Source organism: Rhincodon typus, chromosome 21 (assembly GCF_021869965.1).
Source record: "Rhincodon typus isolate 14 chromosome 21, sRhiTyp1.1, whole genome shotgun sequence".
In the NCBI taxonomy this organism is placed as follows: domain Eukaryota; kingdom Metazoa; phylum Chordata; class Chondrichthyes; order Orectolobiformes; family Rhincodontidae; genus Rhincodon; species Rhincodon typus.
Window position 1 is genome coordinate 9449619 of NC_063352.1, and position 15087 is coordinate 9464705.

Consider the following 15087-nt stretch of genomic DNA (forward strand, 5'->3'; position numbering starts at 1 on the left):
GTCACCTCTTAACCTTCTTCTCTCTAACGAAAACAGCCTCAAGTCCCTCAGCCTTTCCTCATAAGACCTTCCCTCCATACCAGGCAACATCCTGGTAAATCTCCTCTGCACCCTTTCCAATGCTTCCACATCCTTCCTATAATGCGGTGACCAGAACTGTACACAATACTCCAAGTGCGGCCGCACCAGAGTTTTGTACAGCTGCAACATGACCCCATGGCTCCGAAACTCAATCCCTCTACCAATAAAACCTAACATACCGTACGCCTTCTTAACAACGCTATCAACCTGGGTGGCAACTTTCAGTGATCTATGCACATGGACACTGAGATCTCTCTGCTCATCCACACTACCAAGAATCTTACCATTAGCCCAGTACTCTGTATTCCTGTTACTCTTTCCAAAGTGAATCACCTCACACTTTTCCGCATTAAACTCCATTTGCCACCTCTCAGCCCAGCTCTGCAGCTTATCTATGTCCCTCTGTAACCTGCAACATCCTTCCGCACTATCCACAACTCCACCGACTTTGGTGTCATCCGCAAATTTACTAACCCATCCTTCTACGCCCTCATCCAGGTCATTTATAAAAATGACAAACAGCAGTGGCCCCAAAACAGATCCTTGAGGTACACCACTAGTAACTGAACTCCAGGATGAACATTTCCCATCAACCACCACCCTCTGTCTTCTTACAGCTAGCCAATTTCTGATCCAAACCGCTAAATCACCCTCAATCCCATGCCTCTATATTTTCTGCAATAGCCTACCATGGGGAACCTTATCAAACGCTTTACTGAAATCCATATACACCACATCAACCGCTTTACCCTCATCCACCTGTTTGGTCACCTTCTCAAAGAACTCAATAAGGTTTGTGAGGCACGACCTACCCTTCACAAAACCGTGTTGACTATCCCTAATCAGATTATTCCTTTCTAGATGATTATAAATCCTATCTCTTATAATCCTTTCCAACACTTTACGAAGTAAGGCTCACTGGTCTATAATTACCAGGGTTGTCTCTACTCCCCTTCTTGAACAAGGGGACAACATTTGCTAGTCTCCAGTCTTCTGGCACTATTCCTGAAGACAATGACGACATAAAGATCAAAGCCAAAGGCTCTGCAATCTCCTCTCTAGCTTCCCAGAGAATCCTAGGATAAATCCCATCCGGTCCAGGGGACTTATCTATTTTAACACCTTCCAGAATTGCTAACACCTCCTCCTTATGAACCTCAATCCCATCTAGTCTAATAGCCTGCATCTCAGTATTCTCCTCGACAAAGTGGAGTGCCATGCTTCCAGGAATTCTCGTGCTTGTCTCTGCCTAGCCTGCCCCAGGATCTTGGTGTTGTCCCAGTTGAAGTCGTGGTTCTCCTTGTCCATGTGGATTGAGATGAGTGAGTATTGGTCGTGTCTTTTTGTAGCCAGTTGGTGTTCATGTACTCTTGTTGTTAGTTTCCTTCCTGTTTGTCCGATGTCGTGTTTCTCGCAGTCTCTACAGGGGATCTTGTAGATGACATTGGTCCTGTCCAAGGCGGGGAGTGGGTCTTTAGTTCGGGTGAGCACTTGTTGTGGGGTTGATGTGGGTTTGTGTGCCACTCTGATGCCCAACGGTCGTAGAAGTCTTGTGGTGAGTTCTGATGTGTTCCTGATGTACAGTAGTGTGATGAGTGTGTTGGGGCGTGTAGGATCTTTCTGATGCTGTTCCTGTAGGCATCTTCTGATCCAGTTCGTTGGATATCCATTATCCTTGAACACTTGGAAGAGGTATTTCTCCTCCTCTTGGCGTAGTTCCATGTTGCTGCAGCATGTTGTTGTCTTGTGCTCTACCATGACGTCCAGCAATGGGAGCTGTTTGTTCTTCTCCTCCTCTCTGGTGAATTTTATTCCAAAGAGGGTGTAGTTTATAAGTTTGTGTGTCTCCTCTAATTTGGCCCATTTAATGATGACAAAGGTGTCGTCTACGTAGCGTATCCATAGTTTTGGTTGGATTTGCAGAAGGGCAAGACACATGGGGAACTGCAAACGAATGTACACTGAAAAGCCACACACACAGACCAGGTATTGATCTTCAATAGTAACCATCCCAGCACACACAAACGGAGCTGTGTGCAAACACTATTTAAAAGGGCAACATAAGGAACCTCTCCGACAGGAAACTGACAGATGCGGAAAAAGCCGTTCTCACCCGGGGACTGAACTACAACTACAGGGACGCCAACAAAACGGAATGGCTAGCTACACTGGAAGCCACACTCAAGACCATAATATCAGCGAAGAAACACAACAAACTATAAGACAGACAGTAGTCCCGACACTAACCAGAAAGAGGGAACTCAACACCCTCAACACACGGGAAAGACAAGCCCTGGACAGATTAAAGAAGGACAAGAACATCACTGTACTACCTGCAGACAAAGGGAGCATGACAGTGATAATGAATAAAAAGGACTACATCGCCAAAGCACAAGCACTGCTCACCGACGAGAACACATACTGGCCAGTACAAACTGACCCGACACCACAACCAGGCAACAATATCCTATAGACGCTACAAAGACTTAAACAAACAGGACAGATCAACAAAGCAGACTTCTTAAGAATGAAACCCAAAGGAAACAACACACCCCGATTCTACGGCCTCCCTAAAGTGCACAAACCGGAAGTCCCCCTCAGACCCATAGTCTCCCTACCAGCACTCCATCGCACAGATTAGCCAGAAAACTACAAAGAAGACTCAAGCACCTAGTCAACAAATCACCCTACTCCATCTACTCAGCCCAAGAATTCCTCAACTCCATCAAAGACATAAAGATAGAGGACGAAGAGACCATGATATCGTTTGATGTCACCGCCCTATTCACGTCAATAGACATACCACTAGCAAGGGAAACAATGACAATACTACTTGAACAAGAACACGACCCCAGTGAAACCATCTCCAAGGACAACATGCTTAAACTACTGGACCTATGCCTGACCACCCACTTCACCTTCAACGGCCAAACACACGAGCAAATCAATGGGACACCCATGGGATCGCCTATCTCCGACTCATAGCAGAAGCAGTGATGCAAAGACTGGAAAGGACTGCCCTTCCGCAAATCTAACCTAAACTGGATACACTACGTAGACGACACCTTTGTCATCATTAAACGGACCAGATTAGAAGAGACACACAAACTCATAAACAACACCCTCACCGGAATAAAATTCACCAAAGAAAAGGAGAAGAACAAACAACTCCCATTCCTGGATGTCATGGTAGAGCGCAAGACAAATGGGGAACTGCAAACAAAAGTACACCGAAAAGCCACACATACAGACCAGGTATTGAACTTCAATAGTAACCATCCCAGCACACACAAACGAAGCTGCGTGCGAACACTATTTAAAAGGGCAACAAAACACTGCAGCAACATGGAACTACGCCAAGAGGAGGAGAAATACCTCTTCCAAGTGTTCAAGGATAATGGATATCCAAAGAACTGGGTCAGGAGATGCCTACAGGAACAGCATCAGAAAGATCCTACATGCCCCAACACACTCATCACACTACTGTACATCAGGAACACATCAGAACTCACCACAAGACTTCTACGACCGTTGGGCATCAGAGTGGCACACAAACCCACATCAACCCTACGACAAGTGCTCACCCGAACTAAAGACCCACTCCCCGCCATGGACAGGGCCAATGTCATCTACCAGATCCCCTGCAGAGACTGCGAGAAACACGACATCGGACAAACAGGAAGGAAACTAACAACAAGAGTACATGAACACCAACTGGCTACAAAAAGATATGACCAATACTCACTCACTCAAACGTTCCTCATATGTTAAGCTTTCCATTCCTGGGACCATTCTCATGAATCTCCTCTGAACCCACTCCAGGGCCAGTACATCCTTTCTGAGATATGGGGCCCAAAACTGCACGCAATACTCCAAATGTGGCCTGACCAGAGCCTTATAAAGCCTCAGTAATACATCCCTGCTTTTATATTCAATTCCTCTCAAAATAAGTGCCAACATTGCATTTGCCTTCCTGACTACTGACTCAACCTGCAAGTTTACCTTGACATTGACACACTGGAAGGCTGTCTCTGCACTGTCAATGTTAGGTCAGCATTACAGACAAGTACAGCAGCTGTATAAACTGGGATAGAGTTAGGCCCACGCTACCAATAGACACCACTCTAGAAATGGCATTTAGATTGGTCTTGGGTAACTTTTGTACATTGTCTGTTGCAACTCACTGGAATATTCCCGAGCATGAAATGCGATAATTCACTTGCTTGCTTGGTTCCTTCATTCATGTTCATCCACAGAAACATTTGTCAGCACAGCCTTGTGAGCTTCTTAACACAGCATTGCTGTGACAATGCTAATTTTCAGTGCATTCCTTTAAGAAAATATTTGTCACAAATGTCACTTATCCAAATTCATAGACAGTCACAGGACAAAACAGACATTCCTCTTTTTCTCTCTGTTTTCTTCAGACAAAAAGAATTGTGGGGGTAATTACATTTTTCTCCTCTGTATAGACGGAGCTGTATTATCCATGACTGTTGCAGTCACTGAGGTTGCTCTAAATGGTCCCTGCCACTATTTACATTCCCCTGTGGTCTTGGTCCTGAGTCTGAATTCCTCTGTAAAAATGACTGAGGTTCTGTAGCACAGGAAGAGGTCGAGACAATGTTAAACTGTGAAAGTGAAGCTAGAGGACTTTATTCATGTGATGAGAGACAGAATCCTGAAATCCTGTCGTGCTTATTCACGCAGCAGATGTATCAACTGCCAAAATAGTATATATTATTTTGAAGTTCCAGCACCAAAACAGGCTATTCAGCCCAAATGATCTGAGCGTGTGACCCTCCTGCTAACCCATTCCATCTAGCCCCATTTTTCTGTTCCTTTCTCCTTCCTGCATTCATCTAGCTTCCCATCCTATTAGGGAATTGTGGGCACAGCCTCCAGCAGGTGTGTGGAGTATTTAATATGATGCTTAACTGGAATGGACAGAACTTTGATTTCAGGCACAAACAGGGGACTTTGCTGCATGGGTGGATATGGCATAGACCGACTGGATTGGTTGGATTTACAGAGAAATCACTCAAATTCAAGAACAGTGTGAGACAGTTTGGCAAGCTGCTACTGCTGGTTGCACTTTTGTTCAATTCACTTGTGGGATGTGGCTGTCTCTGGCTAGCCAGCATTTATTGCCCATCCCAGCTGCCCTTGAACTGAGTGGCTTGCTAGACCATTTCAGAGGGCAGTTGAGAGTCAACCACATTGCTGTGGGTCTGAAGTCACATGTAGGCCAGACCAAGTGAGGATGGTAGATTTCCTTCCATGAAAGACATTAATGAGCCAGATGGGTTTTTCCCGACGATTGGCAATGGTTTCATGGTCATCAGTAGATTCTTAATTTTGTTTTATATTGAATTCAGGTTCCATCATCTGCCATGAAGGGATTCAAACTGAGGCCCCCAGAATATTAGCTGAGTTTTGGGAGTAATTGTCCAGCAATAATTCAACTAGGCCATCGCTTGCCCTCCCCCTGCATGTGTACATGTGTCTGTATGTATGTGTGTGTGAATGTGTGTGTGCATGTGTATCTCCATGTGGGTGTAAATTTTTATGTGTGTGTATCTGTGTGTGTACATGCATGTATGTAACTGTGTGTGTGTGTCTGTGTGTGTGTGCGTGTGTGTGTGTGTGTGTGGCTGTGCGGCTGTGTGTGTCTGTGTCTGTGTGTGTGTGCGTGTGTGTGTCTGTCTGTGTGTGTGCGTGTCTGTGTCTGTGTGTGTGTCTGCGTGTGTGTATATTCATAGTTCTCTATCAAAATACCATTCAGATAACAGATAATAAGGAAGCGATGTGCTACTGTCTGCAGTGGCTTCTGCTATAAACTGAGGTTTTCAAGGCATTAAACTTGATGTCAAGAATGAGTTCTAATTATAGTGAAAATACAGTTCAAAAAGCTTTATGTATTTATTTAAATATCCCAGTGTTTTATAAAGAATAATCTATCTCATGCAAATCTGGAAAACCCAGCAGCAGGGGGCAAGCAGGGTTAACATTTCAGGTCAACAACCTTTCATCAGAACCATAAAAAACTTAGAGGCTCATCATATTTTAAACAAAGGCATAGGTGGTGAAAGTAGAAGTCACATCGAAAGATAATGTCTTTAATAGGGTGGAAATCAAGAGAGATAAAATGAGAAAAAGAATAATAGCAGCGCTCAGAAGAAATGAGGGTGAGGGGAAATTTATCACCTCAATTTCCAAAATGCTCAGGAGAATTCACAGGGTGACCAATCAGAGAAGAGTTGCTTACATAGGGAGAATGGACAGAGTCTCTGAGGAGCGGTTCCTCCAATCACAGGCTGGCTTTCTCCATGTTGACTGCTGATTGGCTCATTACATATCTGTCAATAGCAAACCAAAGCGAGAAACAAGCAGTGATTAGAAGAACAACGAGCAGATTAAATGAAAAAATAAAGGAAACTGAGTGAGCTACTGGGGATGTCTTTTGCTGGAGGTTCCAAGGACAGGATGTGGGGTCATGGGCAAAGCCAGGATGCCAGGAATGGGAACCGCCTGTTGGATATTCTATCTACTGTGTCCCATGGGGTGATGGGAAAAGATGTTCATAAAGGATTGGGGAAGAACAGGTCTGCAAGGGGATGAGGAGTAATGAAAGATGGTGGCTGAAAAAGAGCTGGGGGAAAGTGAGAGGCTGTAAAGATGTTGGGGGAGAAGGGAGGGCTGCAAGGGGTGGAAAGATGGCAAGGGGAATAGGAGAGGCTGCAATAGAAGAGAGAGAGGCTGCAAGTGGTGATAGTAAGAAGAGTGAGAAGGAGGCTACAAGGAGGGAGAGAGGGACATAACAAAGGGCATGGAGAGAGGCAGGCTGCTGGAGGAGAGGGAAACTGGAAGTGGACAGATGGAAGCTACAAAGGAGAGAGAACAACTTTAAAAGCACCTGCATAGGAAAACCTTACTAACTAGGAGCCAGGAAAACTTAAAATTGCTGAGACAATGAACTCTTTGCAATTGATTGTGAAAACTCTAGTTTAAGGCTGCACATGTTCAGGAGCAACTATATGGGGAAAGTGGAGTGGATGCTATTGTATCGAATTCTGTGTCAATTGGTAAATTTGAATCTGAGTTTGAAATCTGAGATGCAGTGAAAAGCCTTGTAACTTCCTCATCAGAAATGCTCCAGCTTTGTGCTGATGCGATGGAAGTTCAATGGTGTGACCTCACCAGAATGCGGAAGATGCAGTGATGAACTTTTGTGCGTAGGGATATGTGTGAGTTGTTTTGAAAAAAAATTTTTGTTGCTAACTTATGCCTCTTGTTTTGTGCCAGTTTAAATGCTGTGGTGTGCAGGAAGTTAATGCATTCCTCATATGTTGTGGCTTTAAGATTATTGCTGGGTTGATACTTACTGAAGACATTGATGAATTATTCTGATTGTGATTCTGCTTGAGTTCAAAAATCTCACACATCAACACAAATATAATAAAGTATGAACAAAAACAAAGTTGCTGGAAAAGCGCGGCAGATCTGGCAGCATCTGTGAAGGAAAAAACAGAGTTAAAGTTTCGGGTCCGGTGACCCTTCCTCAGAACTCAATAAAGTATTGTGTTATGTGAAACAGCTAATACAGGAGTTAGTGACAATGATAAAAAGGAGTTCCTAAAACCAAAAATAACCCTCAAATAAATCTTTAAAGGAGCCCGCAGGGTAAAAAAACAACATTTTGTACCCTGGATGATAGTGCAAAGTAAAAGAAGGTGGCAATTGGAGAAGTAAAGCAAAAGATAGATCTAGAAGAGGTGTAAATAATCATTACAGAATCATTGCAAACTGCTGATGCACGAAACAATTAGAATAATTGTTATATTCTGTAACTGTTGAACTTAGTGCTGAGTCCAGAAGACTATAATGATCCCAAATCAAAATGTGGGGTGCTGTTTGATAAGTTGATTGAGTGGGCAAATGCATAGCTGATGAACTGGAATGTGAACGTGAAGTCATCCATTTTGATAGCAAAAACAGGAAAACAGATTATTTTCTGAATGTAAATAGATTGGGAAAGGGAGAGGTGCAATGAGACCTGGGTATCCTGTTTTACCAGTCACTGAAAGTAAGCATGCAGGTGCAGCAAGCAAAGAAGGCAACTGGTACATTGGCCTTTATAATGAGAGGATTTGAGTGCAGGAGCAGGGACGTCTTGCTACAATTGTACATGGTGAGACCACACCTGGAGTGTTGTGTGCAGTTTTGGTCTCCTTTTCTGAGGAAGTGCGTTCTGGCTATGCCCAAGTGCTTCAAAGGTTTACCAAACTGATTCCTGGGATGGCAGGATTGACTTATGAAGAGAGACTGGATAGTGTACGACTATATTCACTGGAGTTTGAAGAATGAGGGAAGATCTCATAGAAACCTTTAAAATTCTAACAGGACTGGACAGGGTGAACACAGGAAGTATGTTCCTGGTGTGTCCAGAACCAGAAGTCACAGTTTAAGAACACAGGGTAGACCATTTGAAACTGAGATGAGGAGAAATTTCTTCATCCAGAGAGTGGTGACCCTGTGGAATTCTTTACCATTCATTGCCCCTCCCAATAATGCATGCTTTCTCTCCTACACTTCTTTTAGATTCTCTATCCCTTCAGCAACCTAACAGTTGTATCACCTGGTATGCATCATGACCTAAAGCATCCCTTGAAGCACAGTAGCATTGGCATTAATGACTGAGTGGAGCTTGATATCAGTTGGTCAAAATGGTGACAACTGTCTGTCAGGTTGCAAGTAGTTGAGGCCAAAACATTGAATGTTTTCTAGATGGTGTTAGATTTAGTTCTTAGGGTTAAAGGGATCAAAGCATATGGGGAAAAAGTGGGAACGGGATACTGTGTTGGATGACCATTTGTGATCCTATTGAATGACAGAGCAGACTTGAAGGGCTGAATGGCCTTCTCCTGCTTCTAATTTCTATGTTTCTATGTTCCTCAAATTCATATTGAGCTTCCTTATTAGGAGGCTAATGACAATGAGGATAGGGTGGGACCAGGGTAGAGAATTATAGGACCATGTGGTTTGATGAATGGAGATTAACCTCCAAACCACACGGAAATGTTTCAAGAAGCTTGAGTTTCATCTTTCTCCTGTGGAAGGGAGTGCATTGTCAACAGTGAGTATAGTTGATTGAATGGGAAAGGAATGGAAGGAATATTATGGATTGTGAATATTGGGAAAGGAAGAGGTTAAGGGGATAAAATGTTGCACCCTATGCTTTTACATTTGATCCATTGAATGTAAAGCCTGGTGGGCCAGAAGGTGAGGACAAGGAGAATCCCTTGTGGGATTCATGATTCTGAAAGGGTGGGAGCAGAAATTGCAGGAAATGGGACAAAAAAGTTCTAAAAGCCACAATTGAAGAGATTCCATGGTTGAGGCAAAAGAATGACATATCCAAAGGAATAGTATGGAAGGTAACATCATCAGAACAGACATAATGAGATGGAGAAACAGGGAGAAGGAAATAGAGTCCAATCAAGAAAGAGTGGTTAGAAGAATTGTTGTCAAGGTAGACGTGGGAGTTAGTGAGTTTATTGTAGATATTAGTCAACAGTTTGTCCTTAGAAATGGAGATAAAGAATTTGAGGAAAAGGAGGGAAAATCAGAAATAAACCAGCAAAAGCTGGCCATATTAGGACCATTAAATAATTCAGATTCTGAAGTGTTCATGTTAACATTGTCCATCACAGCCATTCCCCTGTAATACCCGGGTTTTGTACATCCATCTGTTCTGAAATTTCTACATTTTAAGAGGCAGGTATTGGTTCATCCTCAATATAAATGTTTTTGTTATTGTTACTTAATTTTTTTTTCCCCTTCTGTAAAGTCTGTATTTTTCAATGAACTCTGTGAAGCAACACAATCCATGCTGTGAATATCAGCAGAGCTACGATTCATGACTGAGAGGGTGAGCAAAGGGTTGAGCATGGGATTACACAAAACAAACTGATTGGAGTAGCAAGAACAAACTGGAAAATAATAATAAAAAATGCAAAATATCACAAATTGGCTTTTTGTGCTGCCACGACAGGCTGAAACTAAAGAGAGTAACAGGAGATGAGGTTGGACCCTTAAGTGAATTGAATAAAGAATCACAGAATCAAGACAGAAGGAGACCATTCAATCTATCATAGTCATGCTGGCTCTGTGTAGCAATGCAGTCAATCCTATTCCCTCACACCAGGTGGATAAAGGAAAGCTAAATGAAATGATTTTTAGGGCATTTATATATGGCTTGGGTGGGTATTCAAGCTGTTAAACTTTTCACCCAATCACACTGGCTTCCATCTCACCTCCCTTTGCTAAAATTTGCCTGTTATCTAATGTGATTTGGAATCTTGCCAATTGTGAAGCAAAGCTGGAGAATTGCTACTGCGGCTCTCCACTTGTGCTTGGGAACCCGGTGAGGTAGGGGAGGTGGGAATGTAGGAAATGTGCTTTTTTAATGGTGATTTCTGAGCCTGTTCCGCTGAAATGATGGTAGGCAAACGACTGCAGTAAATCACTCCTACCGCCACAGTGCTCCACTGCCCTGACTACCACTGAGTTCATTAGTATGTGATAGCATCAAAAACCAATCAATTTCCAGGATGGATAAAGTTGAACAGCACTCAGGAGCCGGAAGATTTATGAGATGCTGACAAATGTTTTGAAAGAGGTGTTAAAGACTCAAAAAGGAATGGAAATGGGAAAATATTCCCATTTTTGGAAAGGTTAATTTTTAAAAAAAAATTGTTTAAGGGATTTGTATGTCGTTGGCTCAGCCAGCATTATTGCCCATCTCAAATTTCCCAGAGGACTGTTAACAGTCACCCATGGTGTTGTGGTGCTAAAGTCACATGTAGGCCAGACCAGGGAAGGTTGGCAGATTTCCTTCATTGAAGGGCATTTGTGAACCAAGATGGGTTTTTGTGACCATTGACAATGGTTACATGGTTGTTAATAAGATGGTAAGACATAGGAGCAATATTAAGCCATTTGGCCCATTGAGTCTGCTCTACCTTTCAATGAGAACATAGCTGATCTGAAAATTTTCTACTTCACTTTCCCGTCTTTTCTCTATAACTTTTGATTGCCTTACAGGTTAAAGATCTTTCTATCTCAGCCTGAATAAACTTAACAACCCAGCCCAGACAGCCTTCTGTGGTAAGAAATTCCATAGAATCACTACCCTCTGAGAGAAAAAAATTCCTTCTCACCTCTGTCCTAACTGGGTGACCCCTTCCTCCAAGGTTATATCCTGTGGTCCTTGACTCTCCCAAAAGCAGAAACAACCTCTCTACATTAACCCTGTAAAATCCCCTAAAAATCTTAAATCTTTCAATGAGATCACTTCCCATCCTTCTAAAGTTCAATGAGTACCTACTCAACCTTTCCTTTAGAATGTTCCTCCATACCTAGGATCAACCTGGTGAACCTTCTCTGGATTGTCTCCAATGCCACTATATCTTTCCTTAGATAAAGGGACCAAAACCATTCTAATGCCAGGTTTTTACTTAGTTCAAATTTCTCTAGAGCTGAATACAGCAGATTTTGCAGGGTCTGTTCCTGTACTACTTTAGCATCTTTCTGTTCCAAATCCTGTTTTAAAACAGATGTACTGTCTTGGGTGTGCCTGGAAATTAGAGTTTGATGTTAAATGGCCAAAATTTGGGATGAGGTGGAGGACACTGTAGATAAATAAGAGAGCACTTGACTGAATGAGTTCCCTGTTGGGTAGCTGCACTGGGTCACAACCCATGTGATATTTCTGTCTTTTTTTTAAGACTGTTGCTTTGGAGGATCTGGAACTAACAGCTGCAGAGGAGCACTGCAAACAGGAACAAAAGGAAAGCTTCTAATTTCAAAATGCATATCATCTAGAAAGATCCTTTCTAAATTATTGCAGTACCCTAGGTGTGTGTAATCCAGCTGTCTGGAGATAATTTCAAGGAGAGGTGTCTGAATGTTGGCACTGAACTTTAGTTCTTGCCATCCTCATGGAGAATCTGCAGAATGATTACATAGAGTGCTTTAATTAACTTGAAAGTACCCTTGCTTAAAGTCCCTCCTGTGCACTGAAACTGCTCAAGTAATACCTCATCTTTCCTGACCATTGTAGGGAGCTTTACCAGCTTTACATTGCAACAGTAAATATTTGTTGTCGCAATCGTAAAGTCAAATCTGATTGCCCAAAGAGGAGATACACTCAGGCTAGTAAACTTGTGAAACCAGTGTACACAGGTAACCAGATCAACAATCTGGTAATTAGATGTGATTGACCTTGCACAATGTGGCAAAACAATCAGAAAGTCGGGTATAAAGAACACTCTGTAATTCACTCCAGGGTAACAGAAACTGGACAGTACATGTATGGTACTGACAATTGGATATGACACAGACTCACTTTTCATAAAGCATTGAGTGGTTATCTTACAAATAGCGTTAAGTCAAGTGAACACTTCAGAATTCTACACGACAACTGAAACATATCATAATACATCTTAGGTCTACCAGACAAATGCAGACAATGAAAACATAATGAGATTTGTAAAGGCCACTCCACCGAAGGTCAAACTCTGATTAAGAGTGTGCTGCAGGCATAGATTTTACATGCTATTTACTTGTAAGCTTGATTTTCAATGAGAGATTTTCTTCTTCCTTCTGTTTATTTGTTCTTCAGTTCCAATCCAAGACAGAGATTGACAAGGTGACATTTCATCTGAGTGAGACGCCTAACTACAAATAATACAAATGATTATCTTAAAACTTCTAGACAGTTGCCATTCTTTGCAAAAATCTCCAATTAAAATCGTGACTTAATTTACTCCTTACTATTTTTTAATTCTCTAATGATCCAGTCTTGACTCATGGGGGTAGATTAGGGAGGTATTGGCTGGTGGGTAAGTTTGATTGCTTGCAATATATACCGGATGTTAGTGAAGCAGAAATCTATTTAACATATCTCCCAATTAGTGACAAAAGCTTCAGCTATAATGCTATTGAACCAAATGGAAATTGTTGAAAAAGCTCAGCAGGTCTGGCAGCAACTGTGGAAAGAAATCAGAGTTAACGTTTTGGGTCTCATGACCCTTCCTCAGAACTCCAGACACAAAACGTTAACTCTGATTTCTCTCCACAAATACTGCCAGAACTGTGAGCTTTTTCAGCAATTTCTGGGGTTTGTTTTCTGATTTACAGCATACGCTGTTCTTTCAGATTTTATTATGCTATTGAACCAGTTTTCAGTAATAGTATCTTAGTTATATTGCTAAGATGCACAAGTGAAGGGCATTGTTTAATCAAATATTTAGAGTACTTATAAAGAGAGACTGTTACCCAGTGTGGAGGACATTCTCATGGGTCTGCTCGGGTTCTTGGTCATTAATAAGTTCAGGCAGCAGGTTGTGAATGTTGTTTTTGGAGCCAGCTTCCAAGATGTCTTCTGTGGTTACGTCTGGGTGGCCTATGAGATGCAGCATGCGCTCTCCACTGGTATGCTGGAGGCCACCTACAACTGGTAGGCACTGTAACAGCTGGAGTGCATTATCACCCCATAAAAAGCAAACTTTAATTTGATTTACTAAGCTTTCTTTGTGCTTTTATCTTGAGTTACCGTGCTCCTTTAAAGAGACATTTGGCTTAATTTGTTTTATCGTTTTTACTAAAATAGCATTAAGGAAGGCTATGACCTCTTAACAGACTACAATACTTTTAATTTGGCTTGATTTGGCTCTATTGGTTTATCTAAAACAGTATATAGGGAGATTTTTGGGACACCATTGGTATATAGATATGTACTGCTGCATTCTGTGAATAAACCTATATTTAAGAGAAGTATTGAGATCTCATTTTATAGTTAACCAACTAGTTTGGGGATCAATCTAAGATCTTCAATGTTTTTAAGAGCAGGCAGAAGCAAATCTTGTCTATTTGATATTTGTTTCCCTGTAGGATATCCAGCTTTTACTTGGTGGCTGCCCACAGTGGTACATTGAGCTCATAAACCCAGCATATGGGGAATCGTAGGTTATAAAACTGCATACACAAGGGGACCAATATGGTCATGTTCATGACCTTATTCAAAACTCTGATGTGAAGAATAATGAATAAAATAAAAATGTTTTTTTCTTAAGTTCTGCTTGTCCCCAGTGAGAAATAATGCCCCTAAAAGGATAATGTTTCTAAGTGTTCTCTGCTGGAGGATAAATCAAACACTGAGAATACGTCCTATATCCTTGGTGTCAGTAGGAATTCCCATTTCACAAGGAGTAAATGATAAGCTGGACTGACATTAATTTTGTCTTTCATTGACATACATATCTTCATACAGATAGTCTAAGTTTTTGAACAAATGAGTATTTTAAGTTTCCTGACTGTCCTTGAAAGGCTAATGTGCTCAATGTTGCCAGTTGTTATTTCACATTTCTCAGTATTGATGGGGTTTCCTTGTAATATGAATAGTTGGCAAAGGTAACCTTGATGAGTTTAGAACAGTTTTAAAACTCACAATCAGTCCAGTTTGCCACAACCTTGAGGCACTTAAAAAGAAATCTCTAGACTGCATCTTTGCTGGTGAGGAAGCATAGGGAGCAAAAGCAGTTAAATTGATTTGAGATATGAATCTACATTTTGTTCAATATAATAGCAAACTGGATAAATTGACAACTGGTTTAAACATGGGACAAAAGAGCTTTCTGAGAGCTAAGTCTACACAAACATTTTTGGATTATATGTTGTGTTGATATGGAAAGCATGTTTAGTAATTTAGTTAATTATTGGTAGTAACCACTTTTCTAGTGTAACAAATACACAATCTCACCTGTTTTTGTCTGCTCGTATGATACCATGGTTTTGTAGGCTGCATTGTTAATGTGGCATCATTTGTTGCCGATTCATATGATCTCTACATTTTTGTTAATTTTTCTGTGATCCATTTACCTCATTGGAGTTGTTGATCTTGAAGTGATGGTCTGCAAATGTTAATGTGCAATTGTTCAATAT

General features: G+C 41.6%; 1 protein-coding gene across 1 annotated transcript in view; it reads left to right on the forward strand.

Moving 5' to 3' along the window:
• grin2aa (glutamate receptor, ionotropic, N-methyl D-aspartate 2A, a) overlaps positions 1-15087 on the forward strand; it is a 250249-nt gene that overhangs the window by 218915 nt on the left and 16247 nt on the right. The window lies entirely within an intron of this gene.